The sequence below is a fragment of the Carlito syrichta genome, unplaced genomic scaffold (genome assembly GCF_000164805.1).
Source record: "Carlito syrichta isolate Samal-C Ts95f unplaced genomic scaffold, Tarsius_syrichta-2.0.1 Scaffold301566, whole genome shotgun sequence".
NCBI classification, from domain to species: Eukaryota; Metazoa; Chordata; class Mammalia; order Primates; family Tarsiidae; genus Carlito; species Carlito syrichta.
This window is the reverse complement of record NW_007245662.1, coordinates 379,865-384,751: the sequence shown is the minus strand read 5'-3', so window position 1 is coordinate 384,751 and position 4,887 is coordinate 379,865. Positions and strand designations below refer to the sequence as shown.

Sequence of the window (4,887 nt, the reverse complement as noted above, 5' to 3'; positions counted from 1 at the left end):
GAGAATCCTCAGCCCTGCACTGAGAGAACACACAGTTGCACACTCCGATTACCAGGATTTTGTGGCTCTTTCAACTTCAGAATTTTGTTTTAAATATTTTTTTTCTTAAAAGAAATACTTTTACCCCAGGAAATAATTATTTGTGCTATAGTTTTTCCTCCTTCCTAAGATAGCCTACCTCTTAGATCCAGCCTTTGCTGATAGATACCAAGACACTGACGGAACCCGAGATCTAGGTGTTCAGTCCCTTTTGAAAATAAAAAGTGGACATTGGTCTTAGGTCTGAAGGTTGCTTTCCCTCCTCCAGCTCCAAGATGGGGAAATCGTTTGCCAACTTCATGTGCAAGAAGGACTTTCATCCCGCCTCAAAATCCAACATCAAAAAAGTATGAATGGCAGAACAGAAAATACCATATGATAAGAAGAAACAAGAAGAATTAATGCAACGGTATCTTAAAGAACAAGAATCATATGATAATAGATTGCTTATGGGCGATGAACATGTAAAGAATGGCCTTAATTTCATGTATGAGGCCCCACCCGGGGCTAAAAAAGAAAACAAAGAGAAAGAAGAAACTGAAGGACAGGTGGAATACAAATTTGAATGGCAGAAAGGAGCACCACGAGAAAAATATGCCAAAGATTACATGAACATCAGAAATCAACCCTTTGGTATTCAAGTTCGAAATGTGAGGTGCATTAAATGTCACAAATGGGGACATGTCAACACAGATCGAGAATGTCCTTCGTTTGGTCTTTCTGGAATCAATGCAAGTTCAGTTCCCACTGATGGCTCAGGGCCATTGATGCACCCCTCGGAGCTAATAGTGGAGATGAGAAAGAGTGGGTTTGTACCGAAATGAAATGTACTGGGGAGAAACCTGACCGCAAATGATCTATCACAGGAGTATGTTGCAAGTGAGGGTGAAGAAGATCCAGAAGTTGAATTTTTAAAGTCACTCACAACCAAACAGAAATAGAAACTTCTCAGGAAAATGGATCGACATGAAAAGAAAAAGAAGAAAGATAGAAAAAAGAAAAAGCTTCAACAGAGCAGAAGTAAACATAAAAAACATAAAAACAAGTCATCTTCCTCCTCTCTTTCTTCCTCATCCTCCTCCTCCTCTACTGAAACTTCAGAAAGCAGTAGTGACAGTGAGAGTGACAACAAAGAAAAATAGATGGAAAAGAAGAAAAGAAAGAAAAACAAGTGTTCAGGGCAGAACAGTGATTGTGACGTGAAGGACAAGTCTAAGAAGAGAAAACTTTATGAAGAACTCTCTAGCAGTCACAATAACAAGGGAAAAGCCAAGGAAAAGCCCAGGTTCTTAAAACTAGAGAATTCTGCTGAGAATAGCAAATGGAGCCATTCTGATTCTGACAGAAAGTCCAGAAACCATCATCACAGCCCAGAGAAGAGAGGATCTGACAGAAGTGAAGGGGCCAGCAGGAGCCATAGCAGGGACAAGAGGAATAGGAGAAGCTGGAGTCGAAGTCCGGGTGGTCACAAGTAAAGAGAGATGAGAAAACGGCCACCACATAGTCCCAGTGAAGAGCAAACTAGGAGAGACGCCACCAGAAGCCATGGCTCAGATATCCACAGAGGAGAAAAGATGCCCAGAGATTACTCGGGAGATCGGCATTCCAGAGTGACACAGGGGAGACTGGGCAGGAGCAGGGAGTGAAGGCCGTGTGTGACTGATCTGGGAACACAAATGTCTACACTTTGTGACTGCATATCTTCAGCAAGGGCTACATTATGTACTATTATCTTTTAATAAAAAAACTCTTAAAAAAAAAAGAAAGAAAAGAAAAAGTGAAAAAATATGTTTTGCCACAGTTTATTCCCAAGACTCTTGGGTCCCATTGTATTTTGTTCTTGAGGTGTTGCGAAACTATTTATATATTTTTTTCAATTGCCATTCTATTCAATATTGTCAAACACACCAAGACTTTGAAGCTTCAGTGCTGGCAGCAGGACATGGAGTTGAAGATGAGAGTAGCAGAGATAAAAACTCACTTGTGGGGTATAGCGATGTTCACAGTCTTGCTATAACATGTTATCTCTTTTATTATTCCTCTTAAAGGTGGGAAGAGGTGCCGGGTGGGGTTTCCTCTGTCTAGGAGGGAATTGTCAAAACAAAATGCACTTCAAGGCCACGGCCCCTAGAGGGCCCCATGACAAGCAGAGAAAGGGTGAGGCATGACCCAGCACCAGGGCAACTCAACCTCCCAGGAGAGAGTTGTTTTCGTTGTTTTACAAAATAATACTAATTGTTAGACAAGGTTGTTTCCCCAATGGCTGCAGATCTTCTGCCTCCATGTTATCCCAGAGCCCCGATGTCTGCTGGGGAATCTGAGCTACTTTCTCAGTAGCATCTGTAGTCCAGTTGACAAGTTCCGCTATCTAGTCTTATCTACATGCCATGTTTTAGTCTGGGCCTCATTTCATGTATGCAAACTTCTTGTCTTGCACAGAAGAATCGGAGGAGTCAAGAGATGAGGGTTTTCCTTTTCTTGATGTTCAGGGTGGAAGAGAGTAAAGCTAGACGCTTCATAGAATGTGGGTTTGTTGGCCTCCAGATGGCTGTGGTGGCCCCATATTCTGGGAGCTTGTTAGTCATGGTTGGGTCTGTGTGGAGGGACACTGGGTTGTCTGGCCTGTTAAAAAGTGATAGGGTTAATTGATTGTTCCTCTGATATAATTTTCTTTTTTTAGTTTTTTTTTTTATTTTAAAGATGTGGGATACAATTCAGAATTAGGTATACAAGTGGTCATCATACAGGTAAAGTTTGGGCCTCCCTTTGGACTCCAATTTACCTGGTTTGAGATCAGGTACGCTTACTGACGTTATGTGCCCCCCCCCATCTCTCGCCTGGCAGTGTCCTGCTACTGCCAATTCCTTTCTTACTGTATTATGGTAAATGTCCAGGGTCCACTTATAAGTGAGAACATGTGGTATTTAGTTCTTTGTTTCTGTAATAGATCACTGGTGGACTCTAAATCCATCCAAGTTGCTGCAAAGTCCATAATTTGTTCTTCTTTATGATTGCATAATATTCCATTGTTTATATATACCACATTTTTTTATCCAGTTCAGTTTAGATAGGCAGCACAGTTGGTTCCATGTTTTTGCTATCGTAAATAGTCCTGCAATAAACATGGGTGTACAAGTATCTTTTTTGTAGAGTGATTTAAGTTCCTCCAGGTATATTCCCAGAAGGGGGATTGCTGGGTCATATGGAAGGCCAATTTCTAGTTCTTTTAGAAATCACCACTTGACATAATTTTTGATGCAAAATGTCTACGATCCCTTTCAAAAAGAGTGGAAATGCAGAAGCATAGAAATGCTTTAATTACCTTGTTTTTATTAAGAATAATTTTATCACAAAATACAAATCATTATAATTCTTAAAGGATTTCTCCAGTACATTAAACAAAAATTATATGCTTCCTCATGATTAGAAATGAATTCACTGATGACCATAATTAGTCTATGGCTGTCCTCCCAAGTTTGGATCTTGAACCCTAAGCAGCAGGTTTGTCTGTCAACATGGAGTTTATCTTCTCACTAATGAACACCCAAAGGTATATCAGGGCTCCTTCGTCCATGTGTGCTGGTGGATGATGGTATAAAAGTCTCCCGTCCAGCTCATGATTCAAGGAACATTTGTGGAAACATCTGCGTTGCTGAAAACACTTCTGCCCCTGAAGTCTGTGGTGCCTCACATGTCTTCTCATGGCCAGCAAAGCCCGGGCAAAGTGACTTGTTTTTTAAGATGTGGCAGGTTTAGACTTCCTGGAGCTTGTGGTCAGAGGGAGAACCCCAGTATGTTTTCCCCTGTGGTTCTACGGTGGGAGTAGTGGGTGGCCAGTGGCCTCCGTTCCGGGCACACGTGGCTCCTATGCCCTGGGATGCATGGCGTTTGCCTGCAGTGAGTGGATCAGCAGAACCTGCTCTGGGTATTTTCCTGAAGGTGCACATATATCCATCTTGAGTAAAGGCGTGATGAAGGGATGTTGGCACCTAACCTAAGGATGACTCCAAGCCAGTCTAGGTGAAGATGACCTTGACACACTGATGCACTGAGCACACAACTGAGTGTGACTCAAAGTTGCTCTTCTTTGTTGATTTAAATGTATTCTGTTCGGTTTTTCCTTTTATGTCTGTTGTGTGCCGAAAGATTTTACCATGCCCTAAAGTAAGATGTTGGAATCGGACATGAGGGGAGAATTTATGAATATTTGGATCTGTTGTTCTTCATGCTAAGCCATTTTGGCTTCTGCTGTGCCCCTAAATCACCACTGAAAGCAGAAGTAGAGCTCTGTCTTTGTAGAAGTGAGATGTGTTTCTGTGCTGTCTCTGAAACCTCCTTTTGTCACCGAAGTGTCACAGCTGTGAGGGGTGATGCAGAATTATGGCATGGATGCTAAAATAGACACAAAAGTATGGCTCACAGTGTTGTATTTTAAAACGACAGTTTTTATGACGATTAAACTATGATTATGCCTTCATTTGTACCGTGTGTTTTGTCCGACAGCTGTGGACTGTGTTCTGATCCTCAAGGGGTGAGCTGGGGCCACTGGCACTTGATGAATTTAGGAGAGGCGGCCATATATCTGCACAGGGTAGCAGTTCTGTTGCCTTTGTGGAGATGCAGAGGCTTAGCTAATCTAGGAAGTAGAGATTCCCTCTCTGCAGGGTGCTGGTGCGGTGGCCCCAGGTCTTGTGCTAGGGACATGCAAGTTGTGGTCAGGGGGCGCTTTGGAGGGATGCTGGGATGTCTTACACATTACAAAGTGATAGGATTAAGTCCCGCTGAGATAATCTTTCCCCTCTGTTCCTTCCCCCTTTTCCTCTGGCAGTTTCCCTCTCTCTCCCTCCC

General features: G+C 42.5%; 1 pseudogene; it reads left to right on the top strand.

Annotated features, from left to right (window-relative positions):
* The first annotated feature begins 301 nt into the window (after positions 1–301).
* On the top strand, positions 302–1,916 carry LOC103257146 (annotated as a pseudogene).
* The last annotated feature ends 2,971 nt before the right edge of the window (positions 1,917–4,887 follow it).